This window comes from Plectropomus leopardus, chromosome 2, assembly GCF_026936395.1.
Source record: "Plectropomus leopardus strain MGB_pleo_1.0 chromosome 2, ASM2693639v1, whole genome shotgun sequence".
Lineage (NCBI taxonomy): Eukaryota > Metazoa > Chordata > Actinopteri > Perciformes > Serranidae > Plectropomus > Plectropomus leopardus.
This window is the reverse complement of record NC_142177.1, coordinates 8,803,250-8,817,846: the sequence shown is the minus strand read 5'-3', so window position 1 is coordinate 8,817,846 and position 14,597 is coordinate 8,803,250. Positions and strand designations below refer to the sequence as shown.

Below are 14,597 nucleotides of genomic sequence, written 5' to 3'. Positions count from 1 at the left end.
GGAGAAAAATCACATCAATTTGCTCAGGGTTCAAAGATTTAAATACTTGTAAAAAGCATTTGAAATCAGCACAAGAAAAGTGATGTCGCTCCAGGTTTCAAAGTGTTAACTACGGATGACTGACATGGGGGCATTTTTAATTGATGCCAATTTGAATGCACAGACATACCGTGAAGACATCCCAAGACCCATTGTCATGTCATTTATCCACCACCATGACCTTATGTTGAAGATCCAAGGGGAGATAGTTGAGTCAAATTCCTTACATGTGTTCCTATTTGGCCAAAACAGGTGACTCCGTTTCAGGTCCCAGAGTGAGCTGTGTAAACAGAATATCTCACTGCACCTCTGGGATTTGGTGTTTTAAACTCTCCAAAAGTCTACCAAAGCATGTAATTCATTGGTTCATACGTAATGTATTGATGCATTACAATGATGCCCAGCTGCAGTATTTACCGCTATATCACATCTGAATGTTGGTGTAGTGTAGTGTGTGTGTTGAGGTGGTAACAGCCTTTATGAAGCATGTTATGAGCCACGTAAGTGGTTGGACGGATGGCTTGGAGCTGATTGATGCTGGCTGGAGCGGCTCTAATGCTGTCTGGCTTGTAGTATACAGAATTTGACATTGGTTTGGTCTGAGGAATATTGATCTCGAAAGGTTCTTGCCGAGCGTAGATATGGAGGGCTGTATTGATGTTCACCATGGTTCTCATTTCAAGCTCATCTCACCCCGCCTGTGTGTTTGTGTGTGTGTGTGTGGGAGTGTGTGTGCGTGTGTGGGGCGGCAGCAGTGCCGGAGGCTACTCGAGTGTGAAATCGTGTGACGGTTTCTCCATTGCGCTTCATTTAGCCACACATCGCCCATCTCTCATTCCTGACAAGTTGCTTAACTGCTCCAAAATGCGAGCGCCTCGGGGTGGGGTGGCGATGTAGCCCTGTCAGTGTACAATGAAGTGTGTGTGCGTGCGTGTGTGTGTGTGTTTGTGGGGGCTAAAGTGAGAGTCTAATAAAGCCAGCAGCTGCCATGGAAACCAGGGCAGAGGCTAACTCATCCTCACTGTCTAGGGACCCATCAGGGCCTCGGCCGCGGTAACAAACATATGCGTGCACACTCACACTGACACTCACACACACAATAGTTTACCAAAGGCATGGCAAATGACTCTTAGAGGGAGGCCTCTCATACACACTCATACAAACAGCAGATGAAGGGCCGTGAAATAATCTGTGGCACCACAAGAAATAGGGAAGCAAGCTGCCTGTTCAGTAGCCACTGTGACACTGTTTCCTCACACAAACACACACACACACACACACACACACACACACACACACACACACACACACACACACAGTACTCCAACAGCATGACATGGGAGTCAGTATGGCTTAAGATGCTCAATATCCAGCTGTAATTCTCCCCTCTTTCTTATCAAATATGTGTATGCAGGTGTGTGTGTGTATACATTTACGTGTGCGTGTGTGAGTGTGCGTGTACAAAAAGGTAGATAACAGTGACAGCGTGCTCTGGTTGATGCCATGACAGCAGCATTCTCTATGTGACAGGTTTATTGCATTTCTAATCTCTGTTTACATAAACCCTCAACATCTAGCCACACATACACAGACACACAAAAACAAATGTTTATATATACCTTATATATACAGTATATGCATACACACAAACATCCACGCATGCACACACACACACACACACACACACACACACACACACACGTCATCATCCCTCCCCTCCCTGTCACTCAGACAATGAAAAGGGCAGAGGAAGCCAATCAAAATGATCTCTAATAAGAATATTACCCATCAGGCTGTGTGTGTGTGTGTGTGTGTGTGTGTGTGTGTGTGTGTGTGTGTGGAGGAGGAGGGGGTGGCTGGGTTAGATGGCTTGCCAAGCTTCGTCTGACATTTATAAAATGAATTGCAGGGCCGTTCACCGAGGAAATAGCGTGATGCAGGTTCTCCCCCGGTCTCGCACTTGACAATCTCATATCCCCCACTCTGGACTGACACGCCAGCACAAAATTAGACGATTGCAATTGAAAGCGTGATTGAAAGGGAGATGCTGGCGAAGACGACGCTGATCGCCATCCTGGGTGTCACTAAGGTGTCATGAGATGAGGAAAGATGACAACAGTTAAGGTTGGCGACGGAGTTGTTTCCTTGACTGGACTGCAGATTCGGTTAGGTTGGACAAGATGAGACTTAAATGACCCCTGTGGGTTTACCAGCTTGACGCGGCAGCAGAGAATACAGAGAGGATGAGCATAAGACAAATGGTGAGGAGAGAGGATAATAAAAAAAGTGCAGCTCAAAGATTTCAGCCTAGAAAAGCTTAATGAATCTATTGCTATTCTTTCCTCTCTCATTTCTGCCTAACACATAATAAACACATTGAAAGTATTTTTTAGAGGCTTTTAACATCGTCTGTAGCCAGAAACTGAAAGCGTTAGTCATGTTTGCACTGGGAGAATTGAAGCATATTCATATAGCTCCTACTAACTGGTATAATCTCAGGGGGCCTTGTAACGCCTACATGATGAAACAGTAAATGAAAATGGCACCCCACAGCCTTAAACCCACAGTACGAACAAGGGAAACCTCCCACCGAAGCCTCATTAAGAAAAGGAGAAACTTTAGAGCTGGATTTCTCAGAAGGGGAATCTGCTGTTAGAACTGTACAAAGTGTAAAAGTGCAGAGAGTGTGCAAACAAAGATAAGTGGCAAAATGGAACAATTACAAAATAAATGTCTGCTCCATCTTGGTCATCACCATGGACAACAACTATTACAAGATGTACTTGTTATTTATAAGAGAGTGGGGCAGCGACATGACTTGAACTATGGCTTATAAAAAAAAATAAATAAATAAAAACCTGTGATGCCACAGTCTAATGATTTTCACATGGCCAGTACTTTTTCTTTTTCTTTTTTTATGTTCCTCTGGATTATTACATAATACAGGTGTTCGTGTTATATACCAGAGTTAACTCTTTTTTTTTACATCCTTTTATGTCGTGTCTACTAAAATTTCAACAGCAGGGCTTTATGTGTCCTGTTAGGTCTTCTTTTTGAGGCAACAGCTGTGGCTAGAGGCATTATTTTTGGGTGGCCCATCCATCTCATTCTTGTGAATGCAGTATCTCAGAAATTCCTTGATGAAATTTAATCAAATTTGGCACAAACGTAAACTTGGGCTCAAGGTGAACTGATTCGAGTTTGGCAATCAAAGTGCAAAGATGCAAAACAGGTAGCCCTAGATAGCAATGTGGCTACTCTGCTTACGCTAATGAACAAATCTTATGAATTGCACCTACTTCTGAATAGTTAATACTCTTGTCAGCAAACCTCAAGAATAAAAAAGAAAGACGTTTTAAATGAATACAAGTTGTGGTCCAATGTCTCAATGCCCTTTAAAGTTCCAAAGCAGCAACAGTTCCTGACCTGTTACAAGCTTGTTCCCACCAATCAGTCCAGTTCAGTTTGTTACACATTATAATAGAAATTGACAAAATTTCTATTGACAAAAGTTGTGGATGGTACCTGTAGAACTATTCCATTCCATCCTGCTTTTCTTTGTGTCACCCCTCGGTTGAGATACCTAACACACTGATCAGATACTAAAAGGTGGAGCTACAATCTCTGCAGTCTGTTGGCTTGTCAAGAGAGAACTGACACTCAACAATGACTCAATGCGCAGACAAATTATTTTGAAATATCCATTGACTGTGACAAAGACTGTGCACACTCTAGTCTGTTTCTTTTTTGTTCTGAAAAAGTAGGCGTGCAACCCTGTTGCATGAACAATCAGTGAGGTGCAGATGTTCATTTGCAGTACCAGTATAGAGGAACTGCAGCAAGAGCTGGATGGAGTAGCGATTTACAACAACCCTACCTACATTAAAAGTACCACTATCTTCAACATAAATTAAAGGTTAAAGCACATGTCTGTACAGGTTACATAGCAGTTATGGTATGGTATTAAACTTAAAGTGTTTGGTGGAGGACAAAAAACTGAAAGACAGACATTGCAAATTAGACTTGGCTATAAAGCAGTATGTACGTCTACTTTTGTATATGTAGCAATGTTTTATGCATTTGTCCTTGTCAAATAAACAACTAAATAAAAAAGTGTGAGTGTGTGCAAAAAAACCCTAAGTAATCAGGGCAAATGATGGAAACCTTGGGGAAGGATAATTCAGGAGATCCCCAGCCAAGATCCCTAGTATGTGAGGAAATGATCCCACTGTATCATAACACTGCATGTATGTAGTAAATCCAACAAAGTGACATTTGTTTGTCTGGTTAGGTAAATACAATATAATGAAGACATCACAACTGTCTGTCATGCACATAAGTTTGGTAGTGGTTAGGGTCAGTAATGTGGATGTAGAAGCAGAATGGATTGAAAAACTGATCTAAACAGAGAATCTGTGCTCAGATTGAGGAGAGTGCCCAACCCATGTGAGCAGGATGAGCCATCAGGGTACAGGGCCGACATCGGACAGTTGACTTTTAGGGGCCTGATGTGTTACAAGGGAGGTTAGGTGAGCTTGTTTCACTTATTGCTGTGCTGGTGTTGTCCTTTCCTGAGATTACTTGGCAAGTATACAGTGTGGACAGGACTGTTGGATTGTCTGTTAATGACCTTTAAGTTTCTGTAAATATTGGACAGTGTAGCTCACTACATAACTCTTTTAAACACAGCCACTGCTCCCACAAACATAAATCAAATCACTTGTTATATGCCAAGGTGCTTTCTCTTCTTGGGAAAGAGATTCAACACTGGAATCACTGCCATTTGTGTTGGTTGAGCATCCTATTTTTGCAGTGGCACCTGTTTGCTAATTCTTTGCCTCCAAACAATCACAGAGTTGCTTGGAGGGGCATAGCTATGCTTGTATTTATGCACATCAGAAGGTGCAGTGCATTTCTTGGTTTTGTGAAATTGCACCTGTTATCACAAACACAGGCTCCAAGAGCATTTTTTTCTGCTTTTGCTTGGCTGAGGCAGACTTCTCATAAACTCTTTCATGTATGTTAGGTTTTGCTTCAACTTGAATGACTTGAATTTTAATGATTTGTTTCTGTCTTGGAGGGCTCAACCTGGATTTGATACTGAGTCATCTCATACATATTGTATCTTGGAGTTGTGTATTGTATGCTGCTAATCTAGGGATATATGTAGATGGCTCTACAATGATTTGCTGGTTTTACTTCACTTGGATTTGACCTTAATTGCTCATTAGTTTAACAACTCGAAGATTTGAAATGCTTTAAAAGGAACTCATTTCCATTTCCTTGATTACATGTGTTAAGATTAGATGAGGTTTTAATGATCCCTGTGTAGGCAAACATAATTGTTGCAGCAGTAGATAATAGGGTTCACTGTAAGTATGAACAACACAAAAACTAAATCCTGTTTCATTAAGACAAATAATAACTACAAAGATTACAGCCTTAGTTTGCATTAAACAATCACTGCCTGTAATTATCATGCCCTGCAACTGCAATGCATTGCAAAATTATTTTCTGTCTTGGAGCTGTGACACTGCAAAGAAGTCCTTCAGTACGTAAACAGCCATATTTGTTGTAAATTTATATCTCAAAGTTTTTCTGTAACTGCAATTTATAAGAGCGTGTTTTGAATATGTTGTCACAGTAACACCAGAGGTGTGCATACACATGCTGGACTCAGCACACCACTGGGAGTGTCTTTATACATCTGAGCCAAAAGGGAACTTTTTGCGTACTGTGTGGACACCCAGCAAGCTTGTTTGTCAAGAAAAGGTGAACAGCTGAAGGTGATCATAACCATTAACAGCTTAGCCAATGTTTTGTTCTTATAGCCTGTAAGAGGTGCTTAACACATGATTAAAGGGCACATTTTGCCATCAAAATTGATTAATCCCATCTAATTGATGCTTGCCTGCCAGCTATGTAATCTCATTAAAGTGGACCCATACAGCAAAATTACATGATTTGATTGTTCATAACATTGTAACTGTAGCTGCAGACAAAGATGGACTCCAGAAACGTTGTATCAACCCAGGCTGTTCTCAAAGACTGTTCATATGTAAACAAAAAAAAAAAAAGAAGAAGAAATCAAGCATCACAATTTGTATGTAGCCCTCCTAACTGGGAAGGCTGTGATCACAGTGCCAATGCTCTGGGGATCAAGAAGGAGGAAGTCCACTTAAGGAGCCATGTTGGTGTGGTGCAATGGTCAAAAACACCCAAGACTTTCCAACAGGAGAGTGGTGTTTGGAACCATGTGAAACCAGGTGAACTCTGAGTTATTTTACAGTATGTTGTAGAGCTGAGTATTGTTTAAAAAATGTAATACCCATACCACTAAAAGTCGCTACCTTTGAAGTGTTGCCAATACAATTGGAGTTGGCTACTCCATTCGATACTCATAATGTGAATGAAGTGGCGTGTATACGATAAAATTTAAATCAATAGCATTGGCTTTTATTTGCTTTAATCACTAAGATAGATAGATAGATAGATAGATAGATAGATAGATAGATAGAAAGAGAATGTTACAACACTCGTTTCACAGCACCCGAGGATTATGGCACCTGGCATACCGACACAATGCCTCGCTTCATCCTCTCAACACAATGTTGGCCGTCAGTGCTGTCAGACATTAACACTTTGTTGAAATTTAGATTGTGACTTCTATTGGCTAAAGAAATTGAAGCTGCTACTTCTGAATGTGAACTTGGCACCAAGGAGGACTGTTAAAGTCTGGCTGACCGCAGACCCACAGTGACTGGGCTAACTGTTAGCGTCACAAGGCTTTAAATCAATGGGTTTAGAGACAGAGTTGAGCTGTTTCAGTGTGAGTGTGTCGGGACCATTTAATGACTTGGTGTTGGATGTTAGGTGCTGCTGCAGCTGTGCGGCTTGTGTTAGCTGGGTAGACATTGGACTGATCAGGTTCTGAGGATAGTAACATGTTTGCTGATCCAGCGGGGAAACAGGATGGTCTGAGATTTGGCACTCGGTGCACAATGGCATTGAATTTAGATATCGTTTGACTGGAGATGCTTCGATGCTACTTGGTATTATTTCAATCGATCTTTTAAAGCAGCATTTCCCAAAGCTCCCTTTGAGTACCACATGTCCTGCATGTTTTAGTTGTCTCTTTGCTCCAGCACAGCTGATTCCAATGATCAACTCGTTATGAACTCCTGAAGCTGCTGGCTGATCATTTAATTCAGCTGTGTTGCATCTTAATGTGACCATAGTACCCTTACTTGCTAACCTATGTAATTTTACATTTAAGTAAGCAATTAAGAGTGCAACATAATTTGTGGGAATCCATCAAACATACAAACTGTTGTGTATTTAGTGGATTTTTGCTGGTGAATTAGCAGGAAGACACATTGATTTGATGCAAAGTGGTTGAAAATCGGCTAAAAATAATTTTACGTTTGTAAGTCAAGGTAGTTTATGCAACTGGCACATTCGTCTCCAACTATCAGTGTTGTTGTCACCATGTTTGGGAAATTTGTGTCAAGATGACAAAATCAGTATGTTCTAGATTAAGTGTATTTTTGAGTGTCAATCTAATTTCCCAATATTGTAATAGATGTTGACTTGCCTGATATTATTTTCAGAAAACTATATGACTCATATTGCAATGATGAAAGAACAGATTTGAGCTGTCTGTCAAATGTCTCGCAAAATTCTGTTCCAGACACTTTCTCTGCTTCCAACGGAAAACACTGAAGCCTTGCCACACTTTTTTTTCTCTTCAAGTTGCAAAATTTTGGCTAAAGGCAGTTTGAATCCGAGAATAGAAGTGGAGCCCGTCGCTGAAGCAGATGCACATGTGTGTCGTTTCAGCTACTTTACCAAAAGAAAAAGCTCAAATACTTGTATTTGTGTGTACGCACACACATTGGAAGGACCCGAGTACACACACATGCACGTAGACATACATTGACAGGGAACAATAGATGGAGAGGGGACACCTGCTCGCCTGATACTACCTCCTCCTCCTCCTCCTCCTCCTCCTCCTCCTCCTCCCTCTCCTCCATTAGGATTCAGTTCAGGGTTCGGCTCCGTCTCCGTGAGTGGGTTAGCCATGCGTGTCATGGCGAAATCCAGTGAATGATAATGAACTAAGCAAATGTGTGTGTATGTAAGGGAGGAGGTGGGTGCTTGCTGTATCACTCCCTCTATCCATCCATCTATTCCTCCTCCACCTCTCCCTCGTTGGTGGTTGTGTCGGCTAGAAGGACAGCCCCCGTGCTGACACACTCGCATACACGCACACCTCTGCGATGTGTCACTACCCATTCCACCTGCCTCTTCCCGTCATTCCCCGCTCCTCGTTCCATCTACCTACGCTTGCTCTTTTCCCTCCTTTTGCACTCTCTTTCAGTCTCTTTCTCTCCAACCCCTCCTTGTCCTCAGCCCCCCTACGCTGTGTGTCACCGCTGCCGGGAAAGAAAGAAAAATGCTCCGGCCAACGAAAGTAAGAAGAGAAAACGGAGAAAAGAGTCGAAGAGAAGCGAAAGCTGGAGTGTGGCTGGAGAGCAGCGATGCCTCCATCCACCTTGACTCTTCTTTGATGGAATATCCCGGACAGCGGAGGGCAGAAGGAGGGAGAAGAAGGAGAAGAAAAAGTAAAGGAGGAGGAGGACAGAAAGAAGAATAAAAAGGACAGAGAAGGCAGGACGACCAGCGCTCGCCTCAGGAGGGTACGGAGACACAAAACTAAAAAAAAAAAGAGCAAAAAACATATATAACATGCTCATGACAATCATTTATCTAACAACTTCAGCTCCCATGTCCCTTTTGGCGTTTTTCATTTGGCTTTTGATCTCCTTCTCTCTCGCTCTCTCTGGTACACTTTCTCGCTCTCTGTTTCTCTCTCGGCTGAGTTGTGTCCACAGGCTCTGTTTGGGATTTTGACTAATTGTGAAACTATTCTCCGGACTTCAGCCGAGAAGAGACTTCTCTTCTCTCCATTTCTTTTTCATTCTAATTAATTCCCCCCTATGCAGACCCTCAAAGAGCCTCTCTCTCCCTCTCTCTCTGACTCTGCCTCTCTCTACCTCGCTCGCTGTTTTTTCCCCTCTCTCCATCTGTCTGCCTTTGAGAAGCAAATAATTGGATGTGGAGATTGGCTTCTCTGTGGCTGAGCCGGAGGATTGAGGCTGCACGGCACTTCACACACTCACACACACGCACACGCACATACACCTGGAGCTCAGAGAGCGTGTGATTGTGTATATGTGTATAAATGCTGGGGTGAGCCGGACACGCTGTAGAAATCTCCTTTATATCAACTCATTTTTGTGTCTTTAAAGGATAAATCCAGTGTTATTCTACAGTTCTTTTATTGCTAACAAATCCCACAAAAGGACCAAAACCAACCATGTATCCGTGCGTCTTTTTTCCAACTTCTTTACTCTGTTGTTGGCTCTCCAAACCCAAGAAAAAGACATAAATCTTAACAAATGTATAGTTTAATTTTAACTAGATAATTCCCTTAAACAGCTGGGCACTGTGGTTTGCTGCAAATGTTACTCAAACAGCGAAAAACATGCATTTATTGGGGACTATTTTCAGCCGCGGATTAATACACCTTTGATGCTCTGGTGAGTTTTGACAGGTCTGTGTTCTTTAAATACACCAAAAATGCTTTATTAATATTTTACATAGAATTATTGTTGGTTTTGGTCTTTTTAAAGTTGCGTTTCATTTTTGACTCCAGCACAGTGATGTGCGTCTTCATTCTTTTCAAGTTACGGACCTTTTAAAAGAGACCATTTCTGTAAGAAACACATCAAGGATTCTTTTAAAACGTGTTTTACTTACATTTTAGCACTTATTTACAAAACTGATTTAATGTACTGTAGGACTTTTTACAGTGCATTTCTAAGTGAGACGAAACCAAAGGAAAGAGTGTAGCTTAAGTGGCTGAGAGACCTTTGAAAAGATTAGTGGAGGTATTTCCCTGGAGAGAGAGAGAAAGAGAGAGAGAGAGAGAGAGAGATGAAGAGGACGAAGAGGAGGCTTGAGGAGCTTCTCAGACAAGAAGACATGAGGTGTGTTCCAATGCTGACGAGCTACAGGCTAGCTGATAGAGTGGAGGATACACACACATCAACACTTAGAGGAGATGTAAAGCCGCTCTCGCTACACTTTCTGTTCTGAGGCAGGGCGCCAAGTCTCAAGTGACGAACAGGAGACCCTCCAGAGCCTTTACACACACACACACACACACACACCTTAACACATTTTACACACTCAACACACACACACAAAACCACAAATGGAACAAGAGGGACTCCGCTTCAGTGGGACCCTTTTCACATTTCTTTTCCTTTCTTTATTTTCAGCCACGTCTTTTCTTCTGCTGGATTTCATTATTCACCTAGTCTCTCTCTCTCTCTCTCTCTCTCTCTCTCTCTCCTCTTCACCTTCCCGCTCAACCACACATCTCCCTCCTCCCTCTCCTCCTCTTCCTCCTCCTCGTTCTCCTCCTCCTCCTACTACCGCTGCTTTTGCTCCATCCAGTCCGGTCTCATTGTCCTCACACACCTCGCCTCCAAGTGTCAGCGCGCGTGTGTGCATGTGTCTGTGTGAGGACGGGGGTGCAGCCAGTCATTTCTACACCACGGCTCAGCGGAGCGCCGGGTTCCACTCTGAGGTGAGTGTGTGTCACCAGCTTATCCTCTAAACACATCCTTTACTGTTTCAAACTGTAATGTAGTTGTCTTTAAAGTGTGCATGCTGTCTTATTGCAATTGTGTCGAGAGTAAAGATGGTGTAAAGTGTGTATGAATTGTAGTGTGTGTGTGTGTGTGTGTGTGTGTGTGTGTGTTGTTTTACGTTAACAGGGGTCAGAGGTGCTGGCGTTGACATTTGAATGACTGTAGGATTGGATATAGAGCTGAAAATGTGGCTCAGGTTTGTCGAGACTGCTTGTGTGATTGTGTGTTGATCTCTGTGTGTGCGTGTGTGTGTGTGGGGGTGTGTGTGTGTGTGTGTGTAGCCAGAGGGTGAGCTTGGCTCGGTCTGTACGTGCTCTGCTTATGAATTACTGACCACGGCTTGAGACTTACTCCCCGCTAGTTCACATTGAGCCTGCAAACACTCGCTCCTTTGCTTTTTCTCCTCCTTTCCCATCCATCTATTTCTTTTTCTGTCTTCCTCTTTCCTCATTCTGTTTGATTTGACTTCAGTGACTTAATTGGCATGCGTTGGAATAGGGAACGACACTGCCAAAAGCCGTGTACCAAATGCAAATTCTCAAACAACCAGCCAACAATTTATATGTTCAAATCTCCACTTCTTTCACTGTCTTTCTCTCTCTCTCTCACACACTCGCATACACACATTCCGTGGCAGATTTAAATATTTCCCGGCGGGGTTGGAGGGTGAACAGAAATAGATCTAATTCTAAATCAGGATGGAGTGCTCGGCTCAGGCAGCCTCGACACCCTCCCTCCCTCCTGTTACAGCCAGCAGCTACAACACTTGCACTCCAAAAAAAAAAAAAAGAAGTTCAAAGATTAGCTGAAAACTTACCAGATGAATTATATAGAGTGAATATGCCACAGTATGAAATTGCAACATTGAAGCGTTGCCTTTTTCAACACTGGACATAGGAGGCGTGAGGACAAAGGGCGTCTCAGTTTTGGGAGATTTTTCGAAACAATGCGCCTCGCGCAAATGAGAGGTTTTTTTTTGTCAGCTTGCATTGCGCCACCCACAAAATCGCGCTTTAAATGAACACAGTTGATGTTAAGTGCCTGCGGCGCTTCGTAGAAAGTTGAGTTTTTGAAGATTTCGGGGAGTTTTAAGCTGTATGGATTTGTCTGTTGCGGCTCTTGGCTGCTACAGTAGCTGGCTGCGCTGGAGAAAGCAGCCGGATTAAGCCTCTAAGACTGGAGTTAAGATACAGATCTGGAGTTGATGAGCTCCTAGCTGTCCGTCTGTCGGCCTACCTGTCTGTCTGTGTGTCAGGACGGGATAGGTCACGGCCCACCAGCTGCCTCCAGCAGCCGCACCGAGGGAGGGAAAGTCGGATGATGTGGAAGGGGGTAAAGCAGGAGGAGGAGGAGGAGGAGGGGGGAAGACAGGGGGAGCAGGTTGAAGGAATGTGTGTGTTCATATGTCAAAGTGTGAGTTTGTGGTGGCAGTGAGAGAGATAAAGCAGGACGGGGGGTGGAGGGGGGATAAGATGTGCTGAAGGCTGGATAAGCAGCACCTGGCTTGAGAGAGAAAATAAAAGATAAGAATGCACAAAGAGAGGGTGTGAGGGTGGGGGCTGCAGAGGTGGGTGAAGCCTCCAATATCTACCTACAGTCAGGACGGACGTCACATCAAGACCCACTCATCCCTTACCCCCCCCCCATCTCCCTCACTAGCCGCCCTCTTCCTCGCCACTCTTTTTTTTTTTTTTTTTACAATGAGCCGACAGCAAAGAACAAAAGAAGACATAATACATGCAAACCCTCCTCTCTCTGCAGTCAGGAAGGAGAGGAGGAGGAGGAGGAGGAGGAGGAGATGGGAAAGAGAGAGGGATGAGTAAGGCATAACATGTAAGGCGATTGCGGTACTCAATTATATAAAAAGTTAAATAAATAAGCCGCAGTGTGGCCGCTCCAGAAGAGTCAAAGTGGTGAGATTTCAAAAAGATGCCGAAATAAGCAAGTGAACTTTGGGATTCAAGATGTCATCTTTCTCAAGTGGAGGGAAGAAATGATTGCCATCGATGACAGTCTACATTTTACACAACAATCAATGATGAAGCTTTAATTAGCTGATAGATGTCAAAAAGAAAGAATCGCCTGAATACTTTAAACGCAAGCAACCTCTTATGGTCACTCAACTAATGAGTACTCTCACGTTCATATAGGGCCAAGAAAGGTTCTAGGTGAGGAGGTTGAGCAGGTCCTTCTGCATACCAAATGTTGAAATTTTACTCGAGAGACTAAGATTTACAAACCATGTTTTACAAAGAGCTAACATTGGTTTCTTTGACTATGACCAAGACATTTTCAGAATTTTAATCAAGCAACTTTGGTCACCTAAACATATCCAAACTATTAGAACTTTGCTTTTCTTTTTTTCTTTTCTTTTTTGTAGTTTTGGACATTGGTTCCATTCATCATAATAGTATTTTCTCGCTGTAATTTCACAATGAACTTTCAATGAACTATAGAAGAATCAACAAAGTGTTTTAAAAATGGCTGTAAAGCATCTGTTGCTGACTGTTACATTTAAATAATATCCAAGATTTACTGCAATAAAATCGATGAAGCTATTTTAAGAAGAGCTATACACTCTTTGTTTAAATCTGGTTTCACAGGTTACAAATATGCAGCACAGCAATAGCAGCAAATTTAAGTCATTTTATATGATGTGAACCACTAGAAGGCGCGCAGCTTGGAATGATTTGTAAACACACAAGTCTGGGTGACAGGACTTTCTTGTTCCCAATATTCTGACATTGCACTGATGCAGCCTAATTTGCGAGATCTTGCATTGTGGTCACATCACAAATGCAGAAGACTCATTGCCACTGCAGCTCATCATGAGACGTGCATAAAGTGCCTCTCATGATACCAATAGGAAGCTTCTCACCACAGCGCATCAACAAAAAACCACACGCAATCATTACTAGTTTTACCAGTTACGTCTTTCAACTCTGCAGTAACGTTGAATTATGTGTGGATATCCACCACCTGATCTCCATTTCTTAACTGAACAGCCTGTCTCCAGAGGTCCAATGGAGAAAGGTATGCAGGCTGTCAAACAATCAAACAAATAAGACATATGTAGGCTTTTCCCATATGTTCAGGGTTATATGTGAAATGTTAGCTTTTTTTCTTCGTATTAAAACTCTGTTTTCAGCGTTGACATGTAGACAGGAAAAATACAGTTTTCGGCTTGAGACGTCAGAATGTGCGCTGTTATCTCCTTGGTGAGGCGTCACAAATGAGCTGTCATTTTGTGCATGTGTGTGATAGAAAATAGTGCTGGTTCTATGCTTGGCAACAGAAGTTTTTACGTGTTTGGACCTAAATGTACACTAACTATAACTATCACTATACTGAAGATTACTGAGGTGTCAGACAGCAGACGACTGCTCCAGGTAGCTTTCCGCCAATAGCTTTTTTCAGGCCTCTGATTGACCAATGTTTTCTTCTTCTTTGTGTGGTTTTAGGGTAAGGGTTGTACCCCCTTCTGTTGGCTTGGCATGCTTTCAACAGTGCTTTACTAATATTTTATGTCCTCATTTGAACAGTTTTTATTGCACAGTTGTTGGGTTTTTTTTAGAACAAAGGAGGGAAGAACCCAGTTTTAGAAAATAACCCGTGTCCATGTGGACTAGGCCTCAGCTGAAAGAGAAAACATCACCAATCTATTCAATACCAGCCTTCTGGTTTAACTGTGACCCCCTATACTTGCCATAGTTGTGAAAACTTATTTTTCATTTTAGAAATAGCATAACAGGTATTGATGACTTGCAGTACTACATTAAAATTAACTCTGACATATTTTTAGCAATGTCGTCATCTTCAAAGAGCAATTACTTCGTT

General features: G+C 42.5%; 1 long non-coding RNA gene across 2 annotated transcripts in view; it reads left to right on the top strand.

Annotated features, from left to right (window-relative positions):
- LOC148190145 (uncharacterized) overlaps positions 1 to 14,597 on the top strand; it is a 78,496-nt gene that overhangs the window by 43,178 nt on the left and 20,721 nt on the right. Inside the window, exons 1-2 of one of the 2 annotated variants that reach the window (XR_015777872.1) lie at positions 8,268 to 8,738; positions 10,564 to 10,696. The exons of the other annotated variant lie outside the window; for it this stretch is intronic. This is a non-coding gene — a long non-coding RNA (uncharacterized LOC148190145). Of the gene's footprint in view, positions 1 to 8,267; positions 8,739 to 10,563; positions 10,697 to 14,597 lie in introns of those variants that run through there. 2 annotated transcript variants of the gene reach the window in all.